Source organism: Bos indicus, chromosome 3 (genome assembly GCF_029378745.1).
Source record: "Bos indicus isolate NIAB-ARS_2022 breed Sahiwal x Tharparkar chromosome 3, NIAB-ARS_B.indTharparkar_mat_pri_1.0, whole genome shotgun sequence".
Classification (NCBI taxonomy): Eukaryota; Metazoa; Chordata; class Mammalia; order Artiodactyla; family Bovidae; genus Bos; species Bos indicus.
In genome coordinates this window covers 102,925,407-102,937,873 of record NC_091762.1, presented here as the reverse complement: position 1 = coordinate 102,937,873, position 12,467 = coordinate 102,925,407, and positions in this window count along the sequence as shown.

Here is a 12,467-nt window from a genome sequence, read left to right as displayed (position 1 = left end):
CAGGAAAGCTTTTCCAGAAAAAGTGACATTTTAATATGGGCCGTGAAGAAGAAGCAAGAACTTGACAGAAGAAAACCTCTGGCAGAGGAAACAACACCTGTAATATCTGGTATGTTCAAGAGCTGCAAAGAGTTCCCTGTGGCTGGAACAAAGTGAGAACATTGCTCTGTGAGGGTAATGACCCCAGAGAGGTGACACAAGCCAGCCTGTGCTGAACCTTATAAGCACTATTAAGGATATGGATCTTTATCCTTAGGGCAAAGGTCAGCCATAAAAGAACTGGATGTAGGGGTGTGTCATGATCAGTTTTGCATTTTTTAAAAGATCACTAGCAAATATGTACAGAATGGATTATAGAGGAACACAGTGAAGACATGCCTATAAATTAGAAACCTTCAATAAAATAGATAAATGGAACTTCGCTTGTGGCCCAGTGGTTAAGATTCCAGGTTTCTACTGTAGGGGACACGGGTTCAGTCCTGGTCCAGGAAGATCCCACTTGTTGTGGGGCAACTAAGCCTGAGAGCCACACCTACTGAAGCTTGCTCAGCTAGAGCCTGTGCTTCACAGCAAGAGAAGCCGCCGCAGTGAGAAGTCCGCACCGCAACTAGAGAGTAGCCCCCACTCACCACAACTGAGGAAAGCCCGTGCGTGCAGCATCAAGAACCAGTTAGGCCATACACAAATAATTTTTTTTAAATACACAAACTCCTAGAAAGACAGGAATTACCAAAATTGACTCAAGAAAAAATAGGCATTTTGAATAGACTTAGGACAAGTAATAAAGCAGAGACATTACTTTGCCAACAAAGGTCCGTCTAGTCAAGGCTATGGTTTTTCCAGTAGTCATGTATGGTTGTGAGAGTTGGACTGTGAAGAAAGCTGACCGCCAAAGAATTGATGCTTTTGAACTGTGGTGTTAGAGAAGACTCTTGAGAGTCCCTTGGACTGCAAGGAGATGCAACCAGTCCATCCTAAAGGAGATCAGTCCTGGGTGTTCTTTGGAAGGAATGATGCTAAAGCTGAAACTCCAGTACTTTGGCCACCTCATGCGAAGAGTTGACTCATTGGAAAAGACTCTGATGCTTGGGGGGATTGGGGGCAGGAGGAGAAGGGGACGACAGAGGATGAGATGGCTGGATGGCATCACTGACTCGATGGACGTGAGTCTGAGTGAACTCCGGGAGTTGGTGATGGACAGGGAGGCCTGGCGTGCTGCGATTCATGGGGTCACAAAGAGTTGGACACGACTAAGCAACTGAACTGAACTGAGGACAAGTAAAGAGATTAAATTAGTAATAAGAAAGCAACCTACAAAGAAAAGCCCGTGCCCAGATAACTTCGCTGCTAAATTCTACCAAATGCTTTAAAAATAAATACAAACTATTCACAAACTCTTCAAAAATAGGAGAAAGAATAGCTCCCAATTCATTCTGTAAGACCAGTGTTACCCTGATACCCAAAGCAGACAAAGATATCACAAGAAAACAGTGAGCCAATATAGCTTATGAATATGGACACAAAAATTCTCAAGAAAATAGTAGCAAACAGAATCTAACAACATATAAAAAGGATTATACAACATAACCAAATGGGCTTTATCCCAGGTCTACAAGCTTGGTTTAGCATCCAAAAATTAGTTAGTATAATATGAATGCATGATCATCTTAATAGGCACAGAAAAAGCATTTGACAAAATCCAACACACTTTCATGTTTAAAAAAAGAAACTAAAACTAAGAGTAAACAGAAACCTCATCAAACTTATAGAGGGTATTTACAAAAATCCACGTCATGCTTAATGAATGCTTTCCCCCTAAGAAAAGGAAGAAACAAGACAAATATATCTCTTTTCCTACTTCTATTCAACACTGTACTGGAGGTTCTAGCCAGAGCAGATGTGCAAGAAAAATAAACAGCATCCGAATTGTAAATGATGAAGTAAACCTGTCCCTAGTTGAGAATAACATGATCATGTATCCAGGAAATCCTAAGGAATCCAATAAAAAAACTATTAGAACCAATAAATGAGTTCAGTGAGGTTGAAGAACACGAGATTTATATACAAAATGCAGTTTTATTTTATACACTTGCAATGAACAAACTGAAAATGAAAATAAGAAAACAATTCCACCTATACTGGCACTAAAAAGAATAAAATACATAGGAGTAAATTTGGCATGCAAAACATACCCTGAAAACTATAAAACATCACTGAAAGAAATCAAGCCACATCTAAATAAATGGAAAAACATCTCATGTTCATGAATTAGAAGACTTAGTATTGTTAAGATAATAATACTGCCCAAATTGATCTATAGATTCAATGCAATCCCCATCAGAATACTAACTGGCTTCTTAGTAGAAATTGACAAGCTGATTCTAAAATTCATATGAGAACTGCAAGGGACACAGATTAGCAAAAACAATGCTGAAAAAGAACAAATTTGGAGGAATAATTCTTCCTAATTTCTAAAAATTACTACAAAGCAAGAAAAATTAATGGTACTGATGTAAGGATAGACAGATCAACAGAATAGAATTGAGAGTCTAGAAAGTAACTCAGGTGTCTATGGTCAACTAGTTTGGGGTTTTTTTTTTCTTTTTTTGTTGTTTTTGTTTTTTTTTCTCAACTAGTTTTTTAACAAAGGTGCTGAAACTATTCAATAGGGAAAGAAAAATCTTCAACAAATACCATTGGAACAACTGAATCAGATCAGATCAGTCGCTCAGTCATATCCGACTCTTTGCCACCTCATGAATCGCAGCATGCCAGGCCTCCCTGTCCATCACCAACTCCCGGAGTTCACTCAGACTCACGTCCATCGAGTCAGTGATGCCATCCAGCCATCTCATCCTCTGTCGTCCCCTTCTCCTCCTGCCCCCAATCCCTCCCAGCATCAGAGTCTTTTCCAGTGAGTCAACTCTTCGCGTGAGGTGGCCAAAGTACTGGATCTTCAGCTTTAGCATCATTCCTTCCAAAGAAATCCCAGGGCTGATCTCCTTCAGAATGGGCTGGTTGGATCTCCTTGCAGTCCAAGGAACTCTCAAGAGTCTTCTCCAACACCACAGTTCAAAAGCATCAATTCTTCGGTGCTCAGCTTTCTTCACAGTCCAACTCTCACATCCATACATGACCACTGGAAAAACCATAGCCTTGACTAGATGAACCTTTGTTGGCAAAGTAATGTCTCTGCTTTTCAATATGCTATCTAGGTTGGTCATAACTTTCCTTCCAAGTGATAGCCACATGCAAAAGAATGAATTGTACCTATACCCAAACACCATAAACAAACTTAAACTGAATCAAATACCTAAATGCAAGAGCTGAAACTATAAAATCCTTAAAAGAAAACATAGGGGTAAATCTTCATTACCTCAAAAAGTATAAGTAACAAAATTAAAAATAAATAGATTAGACTTTATCAAAGTTGAAAACCTTGGGGTATCAAAGGACGTTATCAAGAAGACAACACACACAATGGTGAAAAATATTAGCAAAGCACATAACTGATAAGGAACTTGTATCTAAAATACATTGGCTTGGTCAAAAAGTTCACTCAGATATTTCCATAAGCTCTTATAGAAAAACCCAAATGAACTTTTTGGCCAACCCAATATAAAGAAGTGTGGAACACTCAGTCGCTCAGTCATGTCCGACTCTTTGTGACACCATGGACTGTAGCCCACCAGGCTCCTCTCTCCATGGAATTTTCCAGGCAAGAATACTGGAGTGGGTTGCTGTTTCCTACTCCAGGGGCTCTTCCTGACTCACGGAGTGACCCATGGCTTTTGCGTCTTGTGCATTGGCAGGCAGTTTCTTTACCACTGCCACCTGGGCAGCCCCATAAAGAAGTATTACAACTCAACAATAAAGACAAATATTTCAATTTTTTAAGTGAGCAAAGGCTCTGAATGGACATTTGCACATGAAAATATATTCAACATTATTAGCCATCAGGAAAATTCAAATCAAAACTATAAGGAGAGTTGGTGGGGTAGGGGGAGAGAAGGATTAGGAGTTTGGGATTAGCAGATGTAAACTATTATAAATATATAGGATAGATAAACAATAAAATCTTCTGTATAGTGCAAGGAACTATATTCAATATCCTGTGAAAACCATAATGGAAAAATTTGAAAAAGAATATGTGTAACTGAGTCACTTTACAGCAGAAATTAACACAACACTATAAATCAACCACACGACAATAAACCTTTTTTTAAAAGCTATAAGGAGATACCACTTCATATCTACTATGATGGCTATAATCAAAAGTCAAACAATAACAAGTTGGCAAGAAGAAATCAGAACCCTCATACATTGCTGGTAGAAATGTAAAATGGTGCAGCCTCTTTGGAAAATAGTAGTTCCTCAAATAATTAAGCATAAAATTCCCATAGCACCTGACGCTTCCATTTCTAGGTATACACCCAAGAGAAATGAAACACAGGCCTACATGAAACTGTACATGAATGTTTGTAGAAGCATTATTCATATTAGCCCCAAAGTAGAAACAACCCAAATGCCTATCAGCTGATGAAAGGGTAAACAAAATATGATATATCCATAAAGTTGAATAATATTCAGCCATTAAAAGGGAATGAAGTACTGATGTACTCTATAACACGCATGAATGTTGAAAATACCACACTAAGAGAAACCAGTCACAAAAAGACTAACATTGTATTTGTTTGTATTCCATTTATTTGAAGAGTCCAGAACAGATAAGTCTTTAGAGACAGTCAGTAAATTGCAAGTTGCTTAGGACTGGGAGAAAGATGGAAGGATATAAAGGCAAGAGTTAAAAGATACAGAATTTCTTTTTGAGGAGATAAACATGATCTAAAATTGACTACACTTTCATATAAACACTAAAGTATACTAAAAGTCATTGAACTACACGCTTAGTTGGGCAAATTTTATGGTATGTGAATTATATCCCAATAAAGCTATTAAAAAAGAGAGGGAGAGAGTGGAGATGTGATGGTGTGGTGATGAGCTGGAAGAAATTCTCGGGTGAAAGCCCGAGCAGGCGGTGAATAAGGGTGTGGAAGGAAAGGGAAGGAGTCTAGGATGGTTGCCACACTTCTGTTTACATGATTGGGTTACTGGAAGTGCCAGTCACTAAAAGAACAAAAAACAGCTTTAAACTCAACATTAAAAAATAACTAAGGTCATGGCATCCTCTTCTTCACTTTAAGGCAAATAGAAGAGGGGAAAGTAAAAGCAGCAACAGATTTTATTTTCTTGGGCTCCAAAATCACTATGGATGATGACTGCAGCCATGAAATTAAGACACTTGCTGCTCAGAAGGAAAGCTAGAACAAACCTAGACAGCATATTAAAAAGCAGAGGTACACTCAATCAAAAAGTGGGGGAAAGACCTAAACAGACTTTTTCCAAAGTAGACATACAGATGGCTAACAAACACATGAAAAGATGCTCAACATCACTAATTATTAGAGAAATGCAAATCAAAACTACAATGAGATATCACCTCACACCCAATCAGAATGGCCATCACCTAAAAGTCTACAAATAATAAATGCTGGAGAGGGTGTGGAGAGAAGGGAACTCTCTTGCACTGTTGGTGGGAATGTAACTGATACAGCTAGTATGGAAGACAGTATGGAGATTCCTTTAAAAACCAGGAATAAAACCACCATATGACCCAGCAATCCCACTACTAGGCATATACCCTGAGGAAACCAAAATTGAAAAAGACACATGTACCCCAGTGTACATCGCAGCACTATTTACAATAGCTAGAACACAGAAGCAACCTAGATGTCCATCAACAGATGAATGTATAAAGAAGCTATGGTGTATGTGTATATATATGTATATATATATATATATATATACATGATGGAATATTACTCAGCCATAAAAAGAAACACATTTGAGTCAGTTCTAATGAGGTGGATCTTATTATACAGATAAAGTAAGTCAGAAAGAGAAAAACAAATATTGTATACTAACACAACCCACTCCCGTATTCTTGCCTGGAGAATCCCAGGGACGGAGGAGCCTAGTGGGCTGCCGTCTATAGGGCCGCACAGAGTCAGACACAACTGAGCGACTTAGCAGCAGTAGCAGCAACACATATATATGGAATCTAGAAAGATGGTACTGATGAAATTATTTGCAGGGCAGCAATGGAATCAAGATTACCAGGAGAAATATCAATAACCTCAGATATGCAGATGACACCACCCTTATGGCAGAAAGCGAAGAGGAACTCAAAAGCCTCTTGATGAAAGTGAAACAGGAGAGTGAAAAAGTTGGCTTAAAGCTCAACATTCAGAAAACTAAGATCATGGCATCTGGTCCCATCACTTCATGGAAAACAGATGGGGAAACAGTGGAAACAGTGTCAGACTTTATTTTTTTGGGCTCCAAAATCACTGCAGATGGTGATTGCAGCCATGAAATTAAAAGACGCTTACTCCTTGGAAGAAAAGTTATGACCAACCTAGATAGCATATTGAAAAGCAAAGACATTACTTTGCCAACAAAGGTCCGTCTTGTCAAGGCTATGGTTTTTCCAGTGGTCATGTATGGATGTGAGAGTTGGACTGTGAAGAAAGCTGAGCACTGAAGAATTGATGCTTTTGAACTGTGGTGTTGGAGAAGACTCTTGAGAGTCCTTTGGACTGCAAGGAGATCCAACCAGCCCATCTTAAAGGAGATCAGTCCTGGGTGTTCACTGGAAGGACTGATGCTGAGGCTCAAACTCCAGTACTTTGGCCACCTCATACAAAGAGTTGACTCATTGGAAAAGACTCTGATGCCGGGAGGGATTGGGGGCAGGAGGAGAAGGGGACACCAGAGGATGAGATGGCTGGATGGAATCACTGACTCGATGGACATGAGTTTGAGTGAACTCTAGGAGTTGGTGATGGACAGGGAGGCCTGGTGTACTGCAATTCATGGGGTCGCAGAGTCGGACACAACTGAGCGACTGAACTGAATTGAATGCAGACATAGACAGAGAGAACAGACTTACGGACACACAGGGGAGCAAGGAAGGAAACTTACATTACCATATGTAAAATAGATAGCCAATGGGAATTTGCTGTATGACTCTAGGAACTGAAACCAGAGCTCTGTAACAACCTAGAGGGGTGTGATGGTAAGGGAGATGGGATGAAGGTTCAGGAGGGAGGGGACATATGTATACTTATATTGATGTTTGGCAAAAACCAACACAATTCTGTAAAGCAATTATCCTTCAATTAAAAAATAAATTAATTTTTTAAAAAAAGAAAGAAATTAAAAAAAAAAAAAAGCAGAGATATGACTTTGCCAGCAAAGGTCCATATAGTCAAAACTATGTTTTTTCTGGTAGTCATGTACGGATATGAGTGTTGAAACATAAAGAAGGCTGAGTGTCGAAAAATTGATGCTTTTGAACTGTGGTGTTGGAGAAGACTCTTGAGAGTCCCTTGGACTGCAAGGAGATTAAACCAGTCACTCCTAAAGGAAATCAACTCTGAATATTCATTGGAAGGACTGATGCTCAAGCTGAAGCTCCCATACTTTGACTATTTGATGCGAAGAGCCAACTCATTGGAAAAGACTCTGATGCTGGGAAAGATAGAAAGCAGAAGGAGAAGGGGCTGGCAGAGGATGAGATGGTTAGATAACATCACTGACTCAATGGACATGAATTTGAGCAAACTCTGGGAGACAGTGGAGGACAGAGGAGCCTAGCATGCTGCAGTCCATGGGGTCGCAAAGAGTCCAACACAACTTATTGATTGAACAACAACTTACATGATACTTAGTTGCCGGGCACTGTCCCAAAAACTTGACATATATTAATTCCTTTAATCTTCAACAACCCTATTAGGTTGGTACTATTATTATCATTCCCATTTAACAGAAAAGACAAGTCTGAGAGGTTAAGTAACTTAACCAGAGTCTGGCAGTTAGTAAATGGCAGAGTTAGGATTCCAACTGAGAATTTTGGATCCAGAATCTTTCTGTTAGCCACAGTACTATGGTGCTTCGCTGGCACAGGAGAAAGGGCCCAGCTGAGGTATGATTGTTGTTGTTGTTGTTGAGTAACTAAGTCATCTCCAACTCTTTGCGATCCCATGGACTGCATGCAGCATGCAGGCCTTCCCTGTCCCCTAATACAAGCTTGCAAATCCAACACCAATACTTTGATTCCATACTGCATACCAGGTCCTGGGCTAAGGGCAGGCCCCAAGGGTATCCTCCCCAGCAGGAGAGCTCACATGTCCACTTGGTACCATAGGACCCAGGATGCCACTGCAAATAAGACCTTCAAGCCAAAGTGCCTGGCTTCGCAGCCCCACCTGTCCCAGTCCTGTCTAGCTGTGGTCCTCACCACCTCTGTCAGCAGCTGCATTCCCACAGAGGCTGGCCGGGGTTGGATAAGCATTGGAGCAAGAGACCAGACCAGCAGCACAAACTTGTTTCCAGGGAAATGATGGAAAGCAGAAGAAGGAGGGCCAAGGCATGCCTCTTAAAGCCTCATTAGGCTGGCGGCTACCGGGAAGGCAAACCCAAGCGCTTTGCCCAACAGGCTTCGCTGCAGCCTGCCTGGGCTGCAAAAACGGAACTCCCACCCGTCAGCCCTGAGTCATTCCCCTCTCAGCCCCAAGGAAAGGGTGATTTCCTGCCTAGCCCTCTGGGCAGCTCAGGCGCCTCTCATGGGTTGTGCATCTCTTATCTCACCCCAGGCCCTCTCCCAGAGTCTGGCCGGAGTGGTCTGGTCCTCATGTTTCCTGAGCAGGAAAGATGGATTCAGAAAGAACCCAGCAGCTCAGGAGAACAGAGAGCTAAGCAAACTGGGTCTCTGGAAGCTCTCTCGCTTGGAGTCACTGGTGGGTACCTAGGGATCATTTATCCCTTTACTTGAATTAAGTCTCTCCTGATGCCTATTTTCAACCCAGCCTCATCCTGTGGGAGATTCTGGCCTAGTGTGACCCTGTGCCAGGCACAAAATATTAAATACCGTAAGTCCCCTGCATATGAACAAATTCCTTTCCGAGAACACATTCAGAAGTCCAATTTGTTTGTAAGTCCAACAGAGTTAGCCAAGGTGCCCAAGTAAAGCAACCAGCTATATAGCACTGTACTAGAATAGGTTTATAATACTTTTCACACAAATAATACATAAAAACACAAAAAATAAACATGTTTAATCTTACAACACAGTTCCTTGTTGTACTTTAATCAGTACAACAGCTAAGATGCAGTGATTGGCATCAAGTGAACAGGCAAGAAGAGTGACTGACTGGAGGAGGGAGAGGAGGTGGGAGATGGCAGAGCTGAAGGATGGTCAGCAATAGGAGACAGACGGCAAGCTGCACTTTCACTCACGTCTGACGTTGATGGCACAGGTTCTGGTCCCTTGCTGGCACCAGATGCACGTTTGCATCTTTGAAAGTCCTCAAGTTGAAGTTTCCTATGTAGGGGACTTCCTGTAAGTGAATGAAGTGAAGGAAACAGTAGTCCTCGTCAGAGGTGTCCATGTAGAAGTTATAAGAACAGGCTTTGGAGTCAGACAGACCTGAATTCAAATCTCAGCTCTACCCCTGAATCATGACTTTGGACAACTCAGTTAATCCATTTCAGTTTTGGTTTTCTCTTCTGCCAGGTAAGAAAGCGTGAAAGTGAAAATCGCTCAGTCGTGTCTGACTCTTTGTGACCCCATGGACTATACAGTCCATGGAATTATTCAGGCCAGAATATTGAAGTGGGTAGCATTTCCCTTCTCCAGGGGATCTTCCCAAACTAGGGATCAAACCCAGGTCTCCCACATTGCAGACAGATTCTTTACCAGCTGAGCCACCAGGGAATCCCAAGAATACTGGAGTGGGTAGCCTATCCCATCTTTAGTGGATCTTCCCAACCCAGGAATTGAACCGGGATCTCCTGCATTGCAGGTGCATTCTTTACCAGCTGAGCTATCAGGGAAGTCCAAGAAGAAGGGCATATAATCAATTCCTCATGTGATGTAATGAGACAATGCGTTAGGACAGGGCTGGCAAACAGCAAGCACTCTTTAGTGGTAGCTGGTGAGACAGGGAATTAGAGAGGAAGAGGCTGGCCCACCCCATCCAGCTTTTACCCCAGGAAGCACGAGTATAAAATGATGGTACCCTCTAAGCAGGGTTGACATCTTGTCTAGCAAAGGCAAAGGTATGCATGGCTGTTTATATATAAAACAGCCCAATAGAGGCGCAAAATTCTGGGGAGACTCAGAGGAAGGGAGGAATGTGGGTGTAACCCAAATATCCTCAAGGCGTTCTACCCTTTGAGGTCACCTTTTCCCTTTACATCCGATCAGAACAGCCCTGTCCCTACTCCACATCCTCTGGAAAGTCCATACCTGTCTCTATTTTGACTAGGACTTTAGTACATCCTCATGATTGCCTCTCAGTCTGAATTCCTGCTCTTGCTAAATTTTTCATCACTTTTTGCTCACTTTATGTGGCTGCCATTGTCTCTTGATTCCTCAGATATTGTCACCTTTTTCCCTTTGTTTCTAAAACACCATGTAAGTTTTCGTGGATAGAATGCCTGTACCAATTGTATGCTTTAGGGAAGCTAAGCTTTCACAGAAGAGAGAGTATAAACTTAAAACTGAGTATTAGGCATCATTGTTCTAAAATTTTCCTCCAACAGCTGTTCTACTGAAATTTCTCCCTGGTGAAGACGTCTTTTCCTCGGGCTGCTGTCTTTCATTTACTACCCCTCCTTCTTCCTCTCTGGAGTTACTACTATACACTTCAAAATTCTCACGAATTTCATATTTGGCAAATTAGCTCTCTAAATCCTTCCCAGGCCCAAAGGCTCACGCATTGTTTCTGATCACAGAAGAGTTACCAGGCCTCTGAAAGAAATGTGACACTGCATTTTTCTTTTACAGTTAGACTCCCCCCAAACCCCGCCACCACCCATTACATTTAGTTGGGAGAGAAGAGTCCCCAAAAGTAATGACTCAGGACAAATCTTGAATCACAAAGACAGTTCCAATAGGTTGCGAGGTTCTGAAGGGCTTTGTGCTCAGGGAAGCAAGGGCTTGTGGCAGGAAAGGGGATCGCATTTGGGAAAGAGCGAGGCGGGCATCGCGAAGGAGAGAGTCAGGAATGGGACGAAGAGAGGCAAAGGGCTTCTGCTCCAGCATCAAGAGGTGAGCCTTGGTCCAAAGGATCATGAAAGGGTTTTAAGCAGGGAAAGAATAAAAGCAAATTTGAGCTTCAGAAAAGGTTCTGAGTAAGGAGATATCATTTGTTAACAACGGCAATGGCAAACGTAACACTGAAGAAAATATGGGGAAACACTGCTCTGACACGCTGCCCCAGATGCCAGTGCAACAAGGACTCTAGAGAGAAGCTTGGCAAAGCTGCAAAACAGGCAGGGAGATGGAGAAACCAACTGCCCAAAGCTGCCTCTCCCAGGCTTTCTGACTGGATTAAAATGACAATGTTGGGAAATCTGGGAGGGACAGGGCAGGAGCACATCACAGGAGTAGCTTGAAATTAGCTGTTTTGCAGGTCTTGGGTTTTTTGTTTGTTTTTAACCATGTGGCACATGGGACCTTATTTCCCCAACCAGGGATTGAACTCGCACTCTCTGCATTGGAAGTAACCACTGGACCGCCAGGGAAATCCCTGGAGTATTTATACCACGTGCATGCGTGCTAAGTCGCTTCAGTCTTCTCCAACTCTTTGTGACCAACTGGACCCACTGGACCCACTGGACTTTGTGATCCTCTGTCCATGGGATTCTTCAGGCAAGAATACTGGAATGGATTGCTGTCCCCTCCCTCCTCCAGGGGATCTTCCCAACCCAGGGGTTAAACCTAAGTCTCTTACATCTCCTGCATTGGCAGCTGGGTTTTTTACCACTAGCACCAGCTGGGAAGCCCACTTATACCACAAAGGTCAGCAAATGCTACACAACAGGACTCCCACCACCCACCAAAGAGCAGATCAACAGCACATACCTGCCTGAGCCAATCCTCACACAGCAACCCTTTGAGTTCCCTCAGCAACGGCTGTACAGAGAATAAATACAGTTTTGTAGGCCAGGGCTTTGGCTTGATATCCCAACAGGAAAGTCTAGGCCTGCTGACCTGGGCTGGACCCACTGGACTCTGACCAGAGAGTAGCAGACCTAAATGATCTTTCCCCGAGGGCTACCCCAGTCCTTGTTTGATATTCTACAAAAGCAGAGGGCCCAGGAAGGCATCTTTCTTCAGCTGTGTGGAAGCAGAAAAAAATGGGAAGATGAAAGGGACAGATAATTGGACCTCCTTCCATGAAGGAGCAAACAGGCCCCAACTCAACTCTCTGATGGTCATAAACAAGCCCCTTGTCTGGTGGGCTCTGCACCCCTAACTCTCTCTGTAGAATTCACAGGACTTGGTAAGACCTGCATGCAGGAGTGGAGGAAAAATGAAAATTTGAGGGTAACATTCA